Source organism: Mustela erminea, chromosome 3 (assembly GCF_009829155.1).
Source record: "Mustela erminea isolate mMusErm1 chromosome 3, mMusErm1.Pri, whole genome shotgun sequence".
Classification (NCBI taxonomy): Eukaryota; Metazoa; Chordata; class Mammalia; order Carnivora; family Mustelidae; genus Mustela; species Mustela erminea.
In genome coordinates, this window is record NC_045616.1 from 94,310,582 (window position 1) to 94,332,137 (window position 21,556).

Below are 21,556 nucleotides of genomic sequence, written 5' to 3' on the forward strand. Positions count from 1 at the left end.
AAACTTTATTAGAGGTTACAAACAAAACTATCAAGATCTGGAAAATTTTTTTAGAGACTGGTATTTGATGTATTTCATTTCTTTAATATTTCTTGGTTAAGCTTCCTATTTTTTCTTGTACCAGCTTTTGTCACTTTGTATTTTCTGGTTTTTGAAGTTTATTAGCCTGTGCCTGTTCCTATATTTATTTCTTTATGATATTAACTATTATTAGTATTATTTTTTAAATTTTTAAAATATTATATTTATTTATTTGACAGAGATCACAAGTAGGCAGAGAGGCAGGCAGAGAGAGAGGAGGAAGCAGGCTCCCTGCTGAGCAGAGAGCCTGATATGGGGCTTGATCCCAGGACCCTGGGATCATGACCTGAGCCAAAAGCAGAGACTTTAACCCACTGAGCCACCCAGGTGCCCCTCATTAGTATTATTGATTATTTTACTTCTTTTAAAAATTTTATTGATTGATTTTGAGAGAGAGAGGGAGTACATGCATGAGTGGGGGGAGGGGCAGAGGCAGAGGGAGAGAGAGAATCTCAAGACTCCACACTGAGCATCGAGCTCAGTGCAGGACTCCATCTCACAGCCCTGAGATCATGATTGGAGCCAAAGTCAAGAATCAAACACATAACTGACATAGCCACTTGGGCACCACTAATTATTTTCATTCTTAACTCACTGCTGATTTATATTTTTTTTCTTGGCCATTTTGACTATTTAAAAAAACATTCTTGGGGTGCCTGGGTGGCTCAGTGGGTCGGACCTCTGCCTTCAGCCCAGGTCATGATCTCAGGGTCCTGGGATCGAGCCTCTCATCTGGCTCTCTGCTCGGCAGGGAGCCTGCTTCCTCCTCTCTCTCTCTCTCTGACTGCCTCTCTGCCTACTTGTGATCTCTGTCAAATAAATAAATTTTAAAAAAATTCTTAAAGAATCAGGTTTTCGTTTTTTTTCTCTGTTCTTTATTTTATTGTGGTAAAATATATATAACATAATATTTATCATTTTATCCATCTGTGAAAGTATAATGCAGTGGCACTAAATAAACTCACAAGATAGTAGCATACCCATTACCATTCTCTGTTCCAAAACTTCTTAAAAAATCATCTTCAGCATAAACTATAAAACAGTTAAACAGGGGTACCTGGGTGGCTCAGTCTGTTAAGCATCTGCCTTCGGCTCAGGCCATGATCCCAGGGTCCTGGGATCAAGCCCCACATGGGGCTCTTTGCTCAGTGGGGGAGTCTACTTCTCTCTCTCTGTTCTTTCTCTCTCTAGTAAATAAACAAAATCTTTTAAAAAAATGGTAAGGATGATAAATTTTATGTTATATGTATTTTACCACAGCTAAAAATTAAAAAAAAAATTGTAACTGACCTAAGGATACACACATAAACCAATGGAATAGTACAGAAAGCCCAGAAATAAAACTTTACATATATGGTCAATTGATTTTCAACAGGAAAGCTGTGATTGTTCAATGAAGAAAGAAAAATCTTAAGGATGAGTACTGTTGGGGTGCGCGTGCTTGCTCAGTCAGTGGAGTGTGTGACTCTTGATTTTTGCTAAGGCAGGGGTCCAATTTCATTCTTTTGTGTGGTATATCCAGTTTTCCCTGCAGTATTCATTCATTCTGTTTTTTAAAGAACTCTACATCCAATTTGGGGCAGAGCCCCAAGCATTCATTTTTTTTTTTTTTTTGAGTTTTTTATTTATTTATTTATTTTTTATTTATTTTTTTTAAAGATTTTATTTATTTATTTGACAGAGAGAGATCACAAGTAGACAGAGAGGCAGGCAGAGAGAGAGAAGCAGGCTCCCTGCTGAGCAGAGAGCCCGATGTGGGAATCGATCCCAGGACCCTGAGATCATGACCTGAGCCGAAGGCAGCGGCTTAACCCACTGAGCCACCCAGGTGCCCCGAGTTTTTTATTTTTAATTAACATATGATATATTATTAGCCCCAGGGGTACAGGTCTGTGAATTGCCAGGTTTACACACTTCATAGCACATACCTTCCCCAATGTCCATAACCCCACCACCCTCTCCCTACCCCTCTCCCCCCGGCAACCCTCAGTTTGTTTTCTGAGATTATGTTTGTTATTTAATTATTATTTGTTTTCTGGTCTCTTATGGTTTGTCTCCCTCCTGATCCCATCTTGTTTCATTTATTCTTTTCCTACCCCCCAAACCCCCAACATTGCCTCTCAACTTCCCCATATCAGGTAGATCATATGATAATTGTCTTTCTCCAATTGACTTATTTCACTAAGCATAATACCCCCAGTTGCGTCCATGTTGTCGCAAATGGCAAGATTTCATTTCTTTTGATGGTTACATAGTATTCCATTGTATAAATATACTACTTCTTCTTTATCCATTCATCTGTTGATGGGACATCTAGGTTCTGTACATAGTTTGGCTTTGTGGACATTGCTGCTATGAACATTTGCGTGCATGTGCCCCTTCAGATCACTACATTTTTATCTTTAGGGTAAATACACAGTAGTGCAGTTGCTAGGTCATAGGGTAGCTCTCTTTTCAACTTTTTCAGTAACCTCCATGCTGTTTTCCAGAGTGGTTGCACCAGCTTGCATTCTTACCAACACTGTAGGAGGGTTCCCCTTTCTCCACATCCTTGCCAGCATCTGTCATTTCCTGATTTGTTAATTTTAGCCATTCTTACTGGTGTGAGGTGGTATCTCATTGTAGTTTTGATTTGTATTTCCCTGATGCCAAGTGATGTGGAGCACTTTTTCATGTGTCTGTTGGCCACCTGGATGTCTTCTTTGCAGAAATGTCTTCATGTCTTCTGCCCATTTCTTTATTGGATTATTTGTTCTTTGGGTGTTGAGTTTGGTAAGTTCTTTATAGATTTTGGATACTAGCCCTTTATCTGATATGTCATTTGCAAATATCTTCTCCCATTCTGTCAGTTGTCTTTTGGTTTTGTTAACTGTTTCCTTTGCTGTTCAAAAGCTTTTGATCTTGATGATATCCCAATAGTTCATTTTTGCTCTTGCTTCTGTTGCCTTTGCGAAGTTCCTAGGAAGAAGTTTCTGTGGCTGAGGTCGAAGAGGTTGCTGCCTGTGATTGCCTCAAGGATTTTGATGGATTCCTTTCTCACATTGAGGTCCTTCATCCATTTTGAGTCTATTTTCATGTGTGTTGTAAGGAAATGGTCCAATTTCATTTTTCTGCATGTGGCTGTCCAATTTTCCCAGCACCATTTGTTGAAGAGGCTGTCTTTTTTCCATTGGACATTCCTTCCTGCTTTGTCAAAGATTAGTTGACCATAGAGTTGAGGGTCTATTTCTGGGCTCTCTATTTTGTTCCATTGATCTATGTGTCTGTTTTTGTGCCAGTACCATACTGTCTTGACGATGACAGCTTTGTAATAGAGCTTGAAGTCTGGAATTGTGATGCCACCAACTTTGGCTTTCTTTTTCATCATTCCTCTGGCTATTCGAGGTCTTTTCTGGTTCCATATAAATTTTAGGATTATTTGTTCCATTTCTTTGAAAAAATGGATGGGATTTTGATAGGGATGGCATTAAATGTGTAGATTGCTTTAGGCAGCATAGGCATTTTCACAATATTTGTTCTTCCAATTCATGAGCACGGAACATTTTTCCATTCCTTTGTGTCTTCCTCCATTTCATTCATGAGTACTTTATAGTTTTCTGAGTATAGATTCTTAGCCTCTTTGGTTAGGTTTATTCCTAGGTATCTTACGGTTTTGGGTGCAATTGGAAATGGGATTGACTCCTTAATTTCTCTTTCTTCTGTCTTCTTGTTGGTGTAAAGAAATACAACTGATTTCTGTGCATTGATTTTATATCCTGACACTTTACTGACTTCCTGTACAAGTTGTAGCAGATTTGGAGTGGAGTCTTTTGGGTTTTCCACATATAGTATCATATCATCTGCAAAGAGTGATAGTTTGACATCATCTTTGCCGATTTGGATGCCTGTAAATTTCTTTTTGTTGTCTGATTACTGAGGCTAGGACTTCTAGTACTGTGTTGAATAGCAGTGGTGATAACGGACATCCCTGCCGTGTTCCTGACCCTAGTGGAAAAGCTTTCAGTTTTTCTCCATTGAGAATGATATTTGCAGTGGGTTTTTCATAGATGGTTTTGATGATATTGAGGTATGTACCCTCTGTCCCTACACTTTGAAGAGTTTTGATCAGGAAAGGATGCTGTCCTTTGTCAAATGGTTTTTCAGCATCTATTGAGAGTATCATATGGTTCTTGTTCTTTCTTTTATTAATGTATTGTATCACATGGATTGATTTGCAGATGTCGAACCAACCCTGCAGCCCTGGAATAAATCCCACTTGGTCATGGTGAATAATCCTTTTAATGTACTCTTGGATCCTATTGGCTAGTATTTTGGTGAGAATGTTCGCATCTGTGTTCATTAAGAATATTGGTCTGTAATTCTCTTTTTTGATGGGATCCTTGTCTGGTTTGGACTGGCTTCAAGGTAATGCTGGCCTCATAAAATGAGTTTGGAAGTTTTCCTTCCATTTCTGTTTTTTGGAGCAGTTTCAGGAGAATAGGAATTACTTCTTTAAATGTTTGGTAGAATTCCCCTGGGAAGCCATCTGGCCTTGGGCTCTTGTTTGTTGGGAGATTTTTGATGACTTCCTCAATCTCCTTACTGGTTATGGGTCTGTTCAGGTTTTCTTTGTATTCCTGATTCAGTTGTGGTAGTTCATATGTCTCTAGGAATGCATCCATTTCTTCCAGATTGTCAAATTTGCTGGCGTATGGTTGCTCATAATATGTTCTTATAATTGTTTGTATTTCTTTGGTATTGGTTGTGATCTCTCCTCTTTCATTCATGATTTTATTTATTTGGGTCCTTTCTCTGTTCTTTTTGATAATTCTGGCCAGGGGTTTATCAGTCTTATTAATTTTTTTCAAAGAACCAGCTCCTAGTTTTGTTGATTTGTTCTATTATTTTTTTGGTTTCTATTTCATTGATTTCTGCTCTGATCTTTATGATTTCTCTTCTCCTGCTGGGTTTAGGCTTTCTTTGTTGTTCTTTCTCCAGCTTCTTTATGTGTAGGGTTAGGTTGTGTACTTGAGACCTTTCTTGTTTCTTGAGAAAGACTTGTCTCGCTATATATTTTCCTCTCAGGATGGCCTTTGCTGTGTCCCACAGATTTTGAACCATTGTGTTTTCATTATCATTTGTTTCCATGAATTTTTTCAATTCTTCTTTAATTTCCTGGTTGACCCATTCATTCTTTTGAAGGATGCTCTTTAGTCTCAATGTATTTGGATTCTTTCCAAATTTCCTCTTGTGATTGAGTTCTAGCTTCAGATCATGGTGGTCTGAAAATACATAGGGAATGATCCCAATCTTTTGATACCAGTGGAGACCTGATTTTGACCCAGGATGTGGTCTATTCTGGAGAATGTTCCATGTGCACTAGAGAAGAACATGTATTCTGTTGCTTTGGGATGGAATGTTCTAAATATATCTGTGATGTCCATCGGGTCCAGTGTGTCATTTAAGGCTTTTATTTCCTTGTAGATCTTTTGCTTGGATGATCTGTCCATTTCAGTGAGGGGGGTGTTAAAGTCCCCTACTATTATTGTATTATTGTCGATGTGTTTCTTTGATTTTGTTATTAATTGGTTTATATCGTTGTCTTCTCCCATGTTAGGGGCATAGATATTTAAAATTTTTAGACCTTCTTGTTGGACAGACCCTTTGAGTATGATACAGTGTCCTTCCTCATCTCTTATTATAGTCTTTGGCTTAAAATCTAGTTGATCTGATATAAGGATTGCCACTCCAGCTTTCTTTGATGTCCATTAGCATGGCAAATTGTTTTCCACCTCCTCACTTTAAATCTGGAGGTGTCTTTGGGTCTAAGATGAGTTTCTTGTAGACAGAATATTGATGTGTTTTGCTTTTTTAAAATCCATTCTGATGCCCTGTGTCTTTTGATTGGGGCATTTAGCCCATTAACATTCAGGGTAACTATTGATAGAGATGAATTTAGTGCCATTGTATTGCCTGTAAGGTGACTATTAATATATATTGTCTCTGTTCCTTTCTGGTCTACTATTTTTAGGCTCTCTATTTGCTTAGAGGACCCCTTTCAATATTTTCTGTAGAGCTGGTTTGGTGTTTACAAATTCTTTTAGTTTTTGTTTGTCCTGGAAGCTTTTTATCTCTCTTTCTATTTTCAATGATAGCCTAGCTGGATATAGTATTCTTGGCTGCATGTTTTTCTCGTTTAGTGCTCTGAATATATCATGCCAGTTCTTTGTGGCTTGCCAGGTCCCTGTGGATAAGTCTGCTGCCAATTTAATATTTTTACCATTGTATGTTACAGACTTCTTGTCCCGGGCTGCTTTCAGGATTTTCTCTTTGTCACTATGACTTGTAAATTTTATTATTAGATGATGGGGTGTGGATGTATTCTTATGGATTTTGATGCTTATTCCCTTTATTATATTAGGGAAATTCTCTACAATAATTCTCTCCAATATACCTTCTGCTCCCCTCTCTTTCTTCTTCTTCTGGAATCCCAATTATTCTAATGTTGTTTTGTCTTATGTTATCACTTACATCTCAAATTCTCCCCTCATGGTCCAGTGGTTTGTTGTCTCTCTTTTGTTCAACTTCTTTATTCTCTGTCATTTGGTCTTCTATATCACTAATTCTCTCTTCTGCCTCATTTATCCTAGCAGTAAGAGCCTCTGTTTTTTATTGCACCTCATTAATAGCTTTTTTGATTTCACCTTGTTTAGATTTTAGTTCTTTTATTTCTCCAGAAAGGGCTTTTATTTCTCCCGACAGGGTTTCTCTAATAACTTCCATGCCTTTTTCGAGCCCGGCTAGCACCTTGAGAATCATCATTCTGAACTCTAGATCTGACATGTTACCAACATCCGTATTGATTAAATCCCTAGCCTTCAATACTGCCTCTTGTCTTTTTTTTTTTTTTTTTGTGGTGAGTTTTTCTGCCTTGTCATTTTATCCAGATAAGAATATATGAAGGAGCGAATAAAATACTAAAAGGGTGGCAAAGACCCCAGTAAAATATGCTTTAACCAAATCAGAAGAGACCCCAAATTATGGGGGGAAGAAAGGGAGTAAAAAGAAGTTCAGAAAAAAAAATTAAAAACAAAAATAAAGGAAAAATATAAAAAAGAAAATAGATATATTAGACTGGTGAATAGAACAGGGTCACCCACTTAATTTTGGGAGTATTTTGGTTTCTTAGAAGAAACTACCTCCCCAAATTTTAAGGAATGCAATACACACACACACACACACACACACACACAAAATAACGGTAGACACGATGAAGGGATGGAATATGACTATTAAGATGAAAATATAAAAAAAAATTTCTTAAAAAGGAGTTGATAAGATAAGTTGGTTGAGAGAATAAAGAAAAATAAAGTGGAGAGAATTTGCTTAGGCTGGAGAGTAGAACAAACCCCTGTGCTAGATTTAGGGTATATTTTGATCTTTAAGAAGAAGTTGTATCCCAGAGTTTTTTAGAAGAAAAAAACCCTATGTGTATACAAAAAATAAAGTTATATACAATGAAGGATAAAATATGCCTATAATATTGAAGTTTCAAAATGATTTTTTTAATGAAAGGTATTGTTAAGATAAACTAATTTAAAAACGTTAAAAGAGGAAAGAGTAAAAGTTAAAAAAATTTTAGCATAAGAAAAAATAAAATTAAAAAAAATTAATTAGCTTTGCAAGACTAAAGAATCATGGGAGAAAGCCATGAATTCCATGCTTTGTTTTCTCTTCCTCTGGAATTCCACTGTTCTCCTTGGTAAGTGAACTTGGTCTTGGCTGGATTTCTTGCCAGTCCTCTGGGGGAGGGGCCTGTTGTAGTGATTCTCAAGAATTGTACTACCCTTACCAGGGGCCAGGCTAAGTAAGTACTTGGGTTCCCTTTCAGGAGCTTTTGTTCTCTGAATGCTTTCTGTAGAGCTCTGGAGGACAGGAATGAAAATGGCAGCCTCCCAGGCTCCCTCCGGAGGAGCCGAGAGCTCAGGGCCCCATTCTTTAGTGCGTCCTTGGAGAAAAGTGCTCAATCACTCCCATCTCCCTGGCCTCCAGCCGTGCTCTGAGCTCACCCAGCCTGTGACCAAGCATCTCTGTCTCTGGCACAGGGCCCCGCCTGGAGTCTCCAAACCTAGCAGATCCCTGCACTCTTCCGGGGGGGTCTCCCCAGATCTTGTGGGGGTCTCTGCTCACAGAGCAGTGGTATGACTGTGCCATGGAGCAGTTTAAGGTAACCCCGAGTTGAGCGCTCACTCCTCGGCTCTGTCTCTGTAGCCAGCTTCCCTCCTCTAATACCTGTGAGCTCTGTGACACTCAGACACCCCCAATCCTTCTGTGACCCCGTGGGACCTGAGAACACACTGTCCCCACATGGGCTTTGCCCCAGCTTAGCATCTGGAGTGATGTCTCTCGGTGGAGCAGACTTTCAAAAGTTTTGATTTTGTGCTCTGTTTCTCTGCCCCTTGAGGTCTATCTTCCCTTCACTTTGGATTCATTTCTCCACAGGTCCTACCTTTCAGAAAGTGGTCAATTTTCTGTTTCTAGAATTGCTGCTCTTCTCTTGGATCTCCTGTTGGAATTGTAGGTGTTCAAAATAGTTTGATAAACTAGCCGATCTCCTGCTACCTGATGTCATCTCAGCCTGCTACTTCTCCTCCGTCTTAACTCCTCCCTACCAAGCATTCATTCTTAAGGTTATATATATCTAATATATCCCAATATATCCTATATTAATATAGTATTAATAAAATGGTATCCCTGTGGCCATTAGTATATCTTCTTTGAACAAATGTCTATTCACATCCTTTACCCATCTTTTATTATGTTGTTTGCTTTGTTGTGAGTTTCAGGAATTTTTATATTACTCTTCCGCTTTAGGTCTCTATGAATTTGACTACTCTAGTTGACTTATATGTGGAATCATGTGGTATTAGCTTTTTCATGAGTGACTTATTTCAATTAGCTATTGTCTTCAAGGTTCATCTGTGTTGTAGCATGTTCAGAGTTTACTTCATTTTAAGGGTGAATAATATTCCATTGGATATGTATACCACATTGTTTTTATCCATTCGCTGTCCACATTGTTTTTATCCATTTGCTGTCAATGGATACTTGTCTGTTATGAATAATGCTCTTATGAATGTGAGCGTACACTAAGTCTTTGAGACTCTGCCTCTAATTCTTCTGGGGATATATACACCCAGAATTGGATTTGCTAGATCATTTGGTAATTTCCTTTTTAATTTTTGAGAACTGCCCTTCTGTTTTTCATGTTTTACATTCCCTCCACAGTGCATGAGGGTTTCAGTTTTTCCAAATCCTTCTCAATGCTAGTTGTTTTTTTTTTAAAAAAAAAAAAGGTTTATTTATTTGATAGATAGTGTGCACTTGTGTATGAGTGGGGTGGGGGAGGGGCAAAGGGAGAGGAGGGGAGAATCTCAAGCACATTTCCTCCTGAGTGTGTGTGGGGCTGACTTGGTACTTGATCTCATGATCCTGAGTTCATGACCTGAGCTGAAATCAAGTGTCCCATGCTCAACTGACTAAGCCACCCAGGTGCCCCAACACTAGTTATTTTTTGTTTTTTTCTTTGATAGAAGCCATCCTAGTGGGTATGTAATAGTATCTCCTTGTGGTTTTGAATTGCATTTCCCTAATGATTAGTGTTGTTCAGCATCTTTTTGTGTGTTTATTGGCCATTTGTACATCTTTGGGGAAATGTCTTTTCAAGTGCTTTGCCCATTTTTTGATCAGTTTTTTGTTATTGCTGTTCAGTCATACTGTTTTAATTACAGTGGCAGCTTTGTAGTATGTTTTCAAGGCAGGTAAGTATAAATATTCCAACTTTATTCTTCAAGATTATTTTGGCTATTCATGATCCCTTCCAATTCTAGAGGAATCTAAGGTTTAGCTTTTCCATTTCTGCAAAGAAGATTTTAGGAATTTTAGTAGAGATTGTATTGAATCATTAGATTATTTTGGGTAGTATTGACATATGGACAATAAGTCATCCTATCCACCAACATGGATGTCTTTCCATTTATTTAGGTCCCTTTTAAAGGAAGACTATGCAGTGCTTTGTAGTTTCTAGTGTACAAGTCGTTCACCTCCTTGGTTAGATTTATTCTTAAGTTTTTACTTCTTTAGATGCATTATAAAGGGAATTGCTTTCTTTCCCCCCCTCCCAGGAGTACAAATTAGTTTATTAACCCAGCATTTGTTCTAATGCTTCTTGTTGGCAGCTTCTACTTGTCTGGTGACAGGTCTCTCTGTCCCTGAGGTGTCAGTTTGCAGCCCCTATCTTGGTCCTTTTCTACCATTTTCATCCCCTTTAGGGAGTGAAGGACCTTTGGGCCACAGTCTTGGAGGCTTTACTGAAGCGGTTGGGCATGACCCTGTTTCTTTGATGTCCCCCATAGATATTGGTCATGGAGTGGACTCCAGCACTACCCCGGAGGTACAGTTGCCGCCCTTTGAAAGCAGCTCAGGTGTAGAACCAGTTCATATCATAGGGAGAAAGCTCTTTATGCTTGACTGGATTGGCAGTGCCTGCCCATTCAGGGACTTTGAGATTCCCAGACTTTTTGAAGACACTCCCTCAACAAACCAGGGAAAGGGGGGAATTGCTTTCTTTTCTTTCCTTCTTTTTTTTTTTTTTTTGAGATTTTATTTATTTATTTGACAGAGATCACAGTAGGCAGAGAGGCAGGCAAAGAGAGAGAGGGGGATGCAGGCTCCCTGCTCAGCAGAGAGCCCAATGCGGGGCTCAATCCCAGGACCCTGGGATCATGACCTGAGCTGAAGGCAGAAGCTTTAACGCACTGAGCCACCCAGGTGCCCTGGGAATTCCTTTCTTGATAAACTTTTCAGATTGTTCCTTTAGTGGTATTTGGAAACAATAGCTTTAGATGTGTTTATCTTGTACTCAACAACTTTGCTGGTAGTTTATTAGCATGACTAGCTTTCTTGTAGATTTTTTAAGGATCTGTATAAGGATCATGTCATCTATGAATAGAGATTGTTTTACTTCTTCCTTTCCAATTTAGATGCATTTTACTTCTTTTAGTTGTCTAATGGCTTTGGTTAGAACTTCCAGCACAGTTTTGAATGGTAGTGGTGAAAGTGGGTATACTTCTCTTATTTTGGATCTTAAGGGAAAAGCTTTCAATCTTTCACCAATAAATATGATGTTAGTTGTGGATTTTCCCTAAATACCCTTTATGGTGTTAAGGAATTTTCCCTGTATTCTTAGTTTTATGAGAGGGTTGTTTTTGGTTTTGTTTTTAATAATAAAAGGGTGCTGGATTATGTCTAATGTTTTTCTGCATCATTTGAGAAGATCATGTGTTTTTTTCCTCTTTGTTGTATGAATGTGGCTTATTGTAATGATAAGCTTTCTAGTGTTAAGCCACCATTGCATTTATGGAATAAATAACACTTTAATATGAATAACCTTTTAATATGCTGTTGGATTTGATTTGCTAATATTTTGTTGAAGATGTTTGTTTCTATATTCTTTAATTTCTTCTTGTAAGGTCTTTATCTAGCTTTGGGATCAGTGTAAAGCATGCTACATACAATGAGTTAGAAGTGTTCCCTTCTCTTCAATTTTTTGGAAGAGTTTAAGGAGGATTATTATCATTTGATGAAATTCACCAGTGAAGCTTTCTGGCCTAGGGCTTTACTCCATCAGGCTTTTGATTATTGCTTCAATTTTTGTACTTGTTATGTCTGTTGAAATTTTCTATTTCTTCTTGCGTCAGTTTAGGTAACTTGTATGTTCCAAGGAGTTTGTCCATTATCAGTTACCTAACTTGTTGGTATACAGTTGTTCATAGGATTCCCTTTATGCTCCTTTTTATCCCTGATGGTTTTTTCCTGCCTTTTTTTTTTAATTTGATTATTTGCATCCTGTGTCTTAGTCTGTTTAATTTCTTTGTTAGCCTAGCTGCAGGTGTGTCAGTTTTATCAATCTTTTCAAGGAACCAACTTTTGGTTTTATTGATTCTCTGTATTGTTTTTTTGTTCTCTCTTTTGCTTATATCTAGTCTAACCTTTATTTCCTTCCTTCTGCTCCTGCTCTTACTGGGTTTAGTTTGTTGTTCTTTTTCTAGTTCCTTAAGTTATAAATAAGGTTATCGATTTGAAATCTTTCATTTTTCATGTAAGCATTTATAGCTGCAAATTTCCCTCTTGCCGCTGCTTTTGTTCCATCTTAGAAGTTTTGTTATATTCTGTTTTCATTTTCATTCATCTCTATTTTCTACTTTCACTTCTTTTTTTTTTTAAAGATTTTATTTATTTATTTGACAGAGATTACAAGTAGGCAGAGAGACAGGCAGAGAGAGAGAGAAGGAAGCAGGCTCCCTGCTGAGCAGAGAGCCCGATGTGGGACTCGATCCCAGGACCCTGAGATCATGACCCGAGCCGAAGGCAGCGGCTTAACCCACTGAGCCACCCAGGCGCCCTCTACTTTCACTTCTGATTTCTTCTTTCACCAATCGGTTGTTAAAAGAGTGTGTTGTTAATTTCTCCATGTTTGTGAATTACCCAGTTTGCCTTCTGTAGCTGATTTCTAACTTTATCCTTTAATAGTCACAGCAGATATTTTGTTATGATAACTGTCTTTTAAAATCTTTGTAACTTATTTTGTACCCTGAAATATGATCTGTCCTGGAGCATGTCTCATATGAACTTGAAAAGAATGTCCACTTGAAAAGAGTATTCTGCTATTGTTGGAAGGATTGTTCTGTATGTCTCTTAGGTCTAGTTGGCTAATTTTCTTATTCAAGTTTTCTGTTTCCTCTGTTTCCTCATCTTCTTTAGTTAATTTATCCGTTCTTGAAAATGGGATATTGGAGTCTCCAGCTATTTTTGTAGAACTGTCAATTTTTCCCTTCTGTTTTATCAATTGTTGCTTCATATATTTTGAGGATCTTTTATTAGGTGTGTAAATATTTATAATTGTTTTATCTTCTTGATGTATTAACCTCTAATAGATACATGATGTCCTTCTTAGTCTGTTCTTTTATGGATTTAAAGTCTGCTTTTCCTGTTTGCTCAAATCTGCTTTTAAATCCCCTAGTATATTTTTTAAAATTTCAGTTTTTAACTGAAGCAGCTATAAACTGTACTTTTCAACTCCATAATTTCCTTTGAGCTCATTTTTTAACATTTTGCTATTTATTGCTATTCTCATTTTATTCATACATCATTTCCTATCTTTGTTTATGTCTTCATTTGGCCCTTTGAACATCTTTTTTTTTTTTTTTTTAAGATTTTGTTTGTTTATTTGACTGACAGAGATCACAAGTAGGCAGAGAGGCAGGCAGAGAGAGAGGAGGAAGCAGGCTTACGGCAGAGCAGAGAGCCCGATGTGAGACTCGATCCCAGGACCCCAGGATCATGACCTGAGCTGAAGGCTGAAGCTTTAACCCACTGAGCCACCCAGGTGCCCCCCCACACACCCCTTGAACATCTTAAAGAGAATTTTAAGGCTTTTTCTTGTGGGTCTGACATCTGGGTTTCCTTGCCTACAGTATGTGTTGATTTTGTTCTTTTGAATAGGCCATACTTTCATATTTCTTTGTGTGCCTTCATTTCTTTGTTGAATACTGAAGGTATGAATTTTATAATGTGGTTAATTCTGGAAACAAGATTCTCTGTCTTCCCAAGGTTTGAATATTTTGTTTTATTATAGGGTGTCCTGTGCTCAGGAGCAGCCTGAGATAAAAGTGTAAGGTTTTCTTAGTGTCTTTTCTGAGTCTGTATCTTTCCTTGGGCATGCACATTGACTTCCTAAATTCCATCAAATATGCAGTTGTTTTTGAATGTCCATAAAAATAGATGTGTGTCTTTAAATATCCGGGGCGCATTGCTTTAGCCTGCAGGGATTGGAACAATGCTAGCCAGCCTCTGTACCTTCACAATCAGAAACGGGAATCTTTATTCAGAACTGAGAGTCTTGATATTTGGAAAATAAGGTGTTCATTACTCACTCTGGCTTCAGCCAGGAATGTGGGTTGTCTTAGGGATGGGAGCTGCGACTCTACTGAGGTCTGTAATCAAATGGTATTAATTGCAGTTTACCAGCCAAGCTTTCTCCTGAAAGTTGCAAACTTGCAGTAGTCACTTCAGACAACTTCTGGAGAGCAGTTATTGTCTAGAAAGATAGATTCCTGGCTTTTCCTACTTCAGTATTTTCCCTTTTACTCCAGGCTCTGTTGTTTTTATTCATTTTTTTTCTTCTCTCTTCCTTATACTAGGTAATCACATTTGACCTGCCTTCAAGTTCATTGATTGTTTTTTAGGCCAGTTCAGATCTGCTGGTAAACCCTTCTACTGAATTTTATATTCCAGTTCTTGTATTTTTTCAATTACAGAGTTTCTATTTGGTTCTTTTTTTCTACTTTTGCTTTCTTTATTGATATTTTCTCTTTAATGAGGTATTTTTTTTTCTTTAGTCATGGGTTGCATTTTAGTCATGGGTTGCCTTTAACTCTTTGAAAATACTTAAAATAGCTGGTTAAAGTGTTATTAACTAAGTCCAGTGTGTAGGCTTCCAGACTGCTTTTCTTCTGTGCAGGAGCCATACTTAACTGTTTCTTTGCATTTTTTTGTACTTTTAGAGTGTGAAAAGTGCACATTTTAGATAATATAGAACTCTGGAAATCACATTCCCCTTCTTCTCACTCCCAGGGTTTGTTGTTGTTTATACTGTTTGTTAGTGACTTTCATGCTGTAAATCTTTAATGTATGTATTCTTTTCCTCATATGGCCACTTAATTTCCTCATATGGCCACTGACTTTCATGCTGTAAATCTTTAATGTACGTATTCTTTTCCTCATATGGCCACTTTCCTCATATGGCCTCTCTGCTTGGCTAGCTTGATGGTCGGCTAATCATTGGACTAAGATTTCTGAAAATATCTGGAGCCAGACGTCTCTTAGCCTTTGCTGAGGGACCTCCTGTGGGTGTCAGGGCACACCTTCAGTGTTCTGGCAGGTAATCTACATTTCTGCCTTAAATTTCACATCTTGCCTATGCAGAGTCAAGGACAATGGGACATGAGAGATTAGGGCCTTCTTAGGTCTTTCTTGGTAATGTATACAACACTGGACATGTATATGGCATTTGAAAGTCCTAGTCTACGTTGAGTTCTTCAAAGCTCTCTGTGAACATTTTGTATTCCCCAGTTTTTCCTTTGTGCTAAGGGTTCTGATGGAAAAGTGACAACATGCTGGAACAGATGGAAAATGTAAGGAGAGAACTGGAAATTCTAAGAAAGTTTCAAATGTAAATGCTCAAAATAAAAATACTGTGACAGAAATGAAGAATAGCTTTGAAGGGCTAATCAGTATACTGGGAAGGGCTGAGGAAAGAAGCAGTGAGCTTCAAAGTTGTGTTCACAGAAACTTCCCAAACTGAAGAGAAAATTAATGTAAAAAACAGAACAGAATATTCAAGAACTGTGGGGAAATTTACAATAGGTATAACATATGCATAATGAGAATAGCAGAAAGAGAAAAAAGAGAAAAATGAGTAGAAGAAATATTTGAGGTAATAATGGCTTAGAATTTTCTAAAGTTAATGTCAGATACCAAACCATAGATCCAACAAGCTCAGAGAACACCAAGCAGGAAAAATAACAAAAATTCTACACTTAGACATATCACATTGAGACTGCAAAAAATAAAAGACAAAAAAATCTTGAAGAATGTCATAGGGAAAATAAATCACCTTATCTATAGTAGAATAAAGATAAAAATTACATCAGACTTCTGTTCAGAATTATATAAGCTAGAAGAGAGTGAAATATTTAAAGTGTTGAAAGAAAAAGAAACTACTGACCTAGAATTCTGTATCCAGAGAAATTATCCTTCAGAAGTACGGCAAAGTAAAGACTTTTCTCAGAAAAAAATTGAGGGAATTGTTGCTTCCAGACCTACCTTGCAAGAATGTTGTAAGAAGTTCTTTACAGAGAAGGAAAATGATACGGGTCAGAAATTTGGATCTGCATAAAGAAAGGGTCTTTGAGAAATTAATGAAGACAAAATTTAAAAAAAGTTTTTTTCCAAAATAAAATTTTGGGGGCACCTGGGTAGCTCAGTCCGTTAAACGGCTGCCTTTGACTCAAGTCATGATCCCAGGGTCTTGGGATCAAGCCCCACGTGGGGCTCCCTGCTCATCAAGGAGCCTGCTTCTCCCTCCCTGTCTGCCTGCTGCTCTGCCTGCTTGTGCTCTCTCTCGATCTGTCAAATAAATAAAATCTTAAAAACGAAACAAAACTCTTCGTTCTAAAACAACAACAACAACAAAACAAAATCTTCCACTTGTCTTACTTAGACCTGGTCTGACAGATTATAGTTTGTTCAGAGTAATAGTAGTGGCAGTATATATTATGTGATTTTAGTCTATGCACAAGTGAAATGAATGACAGCAATGTTATAAGGGATGAGGGGGGAAAACTGGGAATACTCTGTTATGAGATACATGTACAAGCTGTGAAACTGTAGAGTATTGCTTACAAGTGGATGTGGATAAGTTACAAACTCTCAGGCAACCACTGCAAGTTTTTAAAAAGATGTATAAGTGATATGCTAACAGGAGATAAAAAATAGATTCCTATAAAATGCTCAATTAAATCCAGAGAAGACAGAAAAAGTCTGAAAGACAAAGAAACAAAGAACAAGGGTACTGAATAGAATAACAAATATAGTATGTATATATACAATATATTAAATTATATCAAATACAATGTATTAAAAACACTTTAAATGTGAATAATCAAAATTCACTAATTAAAAGACAGATTCAATCAGGGTGGATTTTAAAACAGACAAGACCCAACCACAGGTTGTTTGTGAGAAACCTTTTGTAAATACAAAGACACGTATAGATTAAAAATAATATATTGGAGAAAGATATACCAAGCTAACACTAATTAAAAGGAAGCTGAAGGGGGGCACTGGCTGGCTCAGTTGGAAAAGCATGGGATTCTGGATCTCGGGGTCCTGAGTTCAAGCATCACATTGGGTATAGAGATTACTTAAATAAATAAAAACTTCAAAAAATTTTAAAAAGGAAGCTGAAGTAGTTATATTAATTTCAGAAAAAGCAGATTTCAGAGCAAGGAAAATTATCAGTGATAAAGAAGGGCATTCTATAATAAATTTATTCTCTAAGAAGTCATAATTAACCTGATGTACATAACATAACCTAACATAGAAAACTGAAAGGAGAAATAGAAAAAATCTATTATTGTCAGAGACTTCAACACTCTGCTATCAGTAATTCATAGATAGAGCTGGCAGAAAATCAGTAATGATATAGTTGAACTGAATAGCACCATCAATAAATTGGATCTAATTGGCATTTATAGAATACTTCATCCAACAAAGACAACATGTACATATCCTCAAAGTCATGTGGAACATTAACTAAGATAGAACACATCTTCAGAAATAAAACACATCTTAACAAATTTGAAAGAATGTAAGTCCTACCAAGTATGTTCTCAGACCACAACAAAATTAAGCACGAAATCAACAACAGAAAGAAATAGGAAAATTCCAAATTATTTGGACATTAAACAGTGCACTTTTAAATAACATATGGGTCGGGGGGCCTGGGTGGCTCAATGGGTTAAGCCTCTGCCTTCGTCTCAGGTCATGGTCTCAGGGTCCTGGGATCAAGCCCGATGAGCTTCCCCCTTCTCTCTTTGCCTGCCTCTCTGCCTACTTGTGTTCTTTGTCTGTCAAATAAATAAATAAAATCTTTAAAATAAATAAATAAATAACACAAGGGTCAAAGAAGTAGTCTTGAGAAATTTAGAAATTTTAACCTAATGAAAATGAAAATACAACTTAACAAATTTGATGCAGCATAGGCAGTGATTAGAGGGTTGTTAACAGCATTGAATATGTATATATTAGAAGAGAAGAAAGATCTAATAATCCAGACTTTTATGCTAGGAAACTAGAAAGAAGAGCAAATTAAGTCAAAAGGTAGAAAAAAAAAAAAAACTAGAGCAGATATCAGTGAAACTAAAAAAAACATGAGAGAAAATTAACAAAGTCAAAAGCTGGCCATTTGGAAAGATGAATTAAACTGATAAGTCTCTAGCCAGGCAAGCAATAAAAAAGAAGATACAAATTACTAATATCAGAAATGAAAGAAAGGCCATCAGTGGTGATCCTGTGGACATTAAAGGGGTAATGAAGGGATGTTATGAAAAAATGGCTGCTCACAAATTTGATAACTTAGATGAAATGCATAAATTCTTTGACTCAATCTACTAAAAACCGAGAAATAGATAATCTTAACAGGCCTTATATCTATAAAGGAAATTGAATTATCAATTAATAACCACCTAAAACAGAAAGCACCAGACCCAGATGGGTTTACTGTGAGTTCTACCAATTCTACAATATCTTCCAGAAGATAGAGACAGAGGAAACACTTCTAACTTACTTTAGGAGGCCAGAATTACTGTAATACCAAAACTAGAAAAAGAAGAAAGGAAAACTAGAAACCAATATTCCTCATAAACATAGATGCAAAAATGTTCAGCAAATAAATATTAGCAAATTGGATAAAACAATGTAAAAAATGTACCATGACTAAGTGGGATTTATTCCAGGAATGTAAGACTGGTTCAGCGCTCAAAAATCAGTTCCTAGGGTTGCCTGGGTGGCTAAGTCATTAAGCATCTGCCTTCGGCTTAGGTCATGATCCTGGGGTCCTGGAATTGAGCCCTACATCCGGCTTCCTGATCTGCAGGGAGCCTGCTTCTCCCTTTCCTACTCTCCCTGCTTGTGTTCCCCCACTTGCTGTCTCTCTTGCTATCAAATGAATAAAACAAAATCTTTAAAAAGAGAAAATAAATTCATATACTCCATTAGGTCAACAGGCTATGGAAGAAAAATGATAACATTTCAACAGACGCAGAAAAAACATTTGACAAAATTCAACACTCATTCATGATTTGGAAGAAGGAAAGGAAGGTGGGAGGGAGGGAAGAAGGAAGGAAGGAAGGACGGACAAATACACAGTGCAATATAGAGAGGTCAGAAATAGGTCCACATAAAATTGATCTTTAACAAAGGATCGGGGGCACCTGGGTGGCTCAGTGGGTTAGGGCCTCTGCCTTCGGCTTGGGTCGTGATCCCGGGGTCCTGGGATCAAGCCCCACCTCAGACTCTTTACTTGGCGGGGAGCGTGCTTCCCTTTCTCTCTGCCTGCCTCTCTGCCTGCTAGTGATCTCTGTCTGTCAAATAAATAAATAAAAAATCTTAGGAAAAAAAAAGGAACAAAGGCAATTCAATGGAGAAAGAAAAGTGTTTTCAACAAATAGTGCTGGAACAACTGGACATCTATATGCAAAAAAAAAAATTTTTTTTTTGAGAGGACCTCTTCTTTTATCTGAAAGAGTTTTTATAGGATTGAATTATTTCTACTTAAATATTTGATAAGTTTTATTATATTTGAAAGTTTTAAATTACAAGTGCAATTTTGTCAATAAATATTGGTCTTAAGATTTTTTTTATTTTACTTGGTTTTTGTCATTTGTGTTCTTCAGGTGATTTGTACATTTTATATAAGTTGTCCTATTTATTGATATAAAATTGCTTATAATTTCATTGTCTTTTTAATGTTATGTGGGAATCTATAGTGATACTTATTCTTACACTCCTGATATTGACAATTTTAAAATTTTTTATCAGCTTAGTTAGAAGTTTATTAACTATATTGATTCTTTTTGAAGAGCCATCTTTTGGTTTCGTTGACTTTTTTGGTATTATTGATCCATTTTCTGCTCTCATCTTGTTTATTTCCTTCTACTTACTCTAGGTTCAGTATTTTCTTCTGTTTCTAGCTTCCTAGAGGGGAAGAATGCATTACTGATTTTTGACATTTCTTACTTTCTATAAAAGCATCAAAACCCATAAAATTCTCTCTGGGCATTGCTTTAGCTGCATCCCACAAATTTGCATAGGTTGTATATTTATATAATTCAAAATATATTATCTTTTGTGATTTCTTCTTTGACTCTAGATTAATTTAGAAATATTACATTTTCTCAATTTTTTTTGTTTTTGCTTTTGCATTTTTTAGAGAGGAACACATGCTCCAGCAGGGAGGGCTAGGGCAGAGGGAGAGAGAGAGAAAAAGTCTTATGCAGACTCCATGACTGAGCCCTATGTGAGGCTCAGTCCCACAGGGCTCAATCCCATTGTACTGAGATCATGACCTGAGCCAAAATCAAGAGTTGGACGCTTAACCAACTGAGCCACCCAGGCACCCCAGGGTTATTTTTAGATATCTTTATATTATCATTTTTAAATTTAACTCCATTTTTGGTCAAAGAGAGTTCTCTATATTATTTCAGTGTACTATTTATTGAGACTTGTTTTATGTCCTAGCATATGGTTTTAATTAATGTTTCATTTGCACTTGAAAATAATTCTAGTTTTGTTCTTGTTAAGTTGTATATTTTACATGTTAGAAGGCTCAACTTTTTCATAGTATTGCTCAGTTTTCTATATCCATACTGACTTACTGTCTGTTGTATCAGTTACTAAGAACATTTTGAAACAGGCAGCTATAATAATGGATTATATTTGTCCTGTTTTAGTTCTATTGGTTTATTCCTCAGTTTTTGTTTTTGTTTTTTTTTCTGAAGCTGTATTATTTATTTAGTACATGCACATTTCAGATTATTAAAACTCCTTGATTAATTTTTCCCTTTTTATTTATGAAGTATCCTGTTTATCCATGGTTTGAACTCTACTTTGTTTGATGTCAGTAGTCATTCAGCTTTCTTAGGATTAGTTTTTGCATGGGATATGTATATATATATATTTTGCATGACATATTTCATCCTACTTTTAACCTATCTGTGCTATTATGTTTAATGCTTTTCTTGTAGACAGATGGGCAGAAAAGAGTTAACATGGCAGGCCCGAGACTACTCTTCTTGGTGAGATCTGCTTGTAAAGTTGACCTTTGAATAGCATCTCCCACCACTCTGATGGGTGTGACTCACTGTGGCTAAACTGTGCAAACAATGGATTATACTGAATGCCTCCCATCCTCTGAGAGCCTCTTCTGGTATGGGCTAGGCAGAGCCTGTAAGCAAGCCATCTCTAGTGAAAACCTTTGGCACTGGTCTCTAGAGAGCTTCCTTGGTGGATAATATTTCATAATTTGTCACAGTTGTGAAGAATTAAGTGCTTCTTGTGTGACTCTAGTGGGAGAGAACTCTTGAATTTTGCACCTAATTTCCTCCAGACTTTTTTCCATGCTCCTTTTTTTCTTTGTTGATTCTGCTTTGTATTCTTTTATTGTAACAATGATATTTATGAGTGTAACAGTATTTCAGGACATGTAGAACTTTCTAGTGAATTGTCAAACTTGCACCTGTATGTGGTCTTGATATCCCTAATACAACAGTAGTGAGTTGGGGTCTGCTCTTTATCCAGTTTTATTATCTCTACC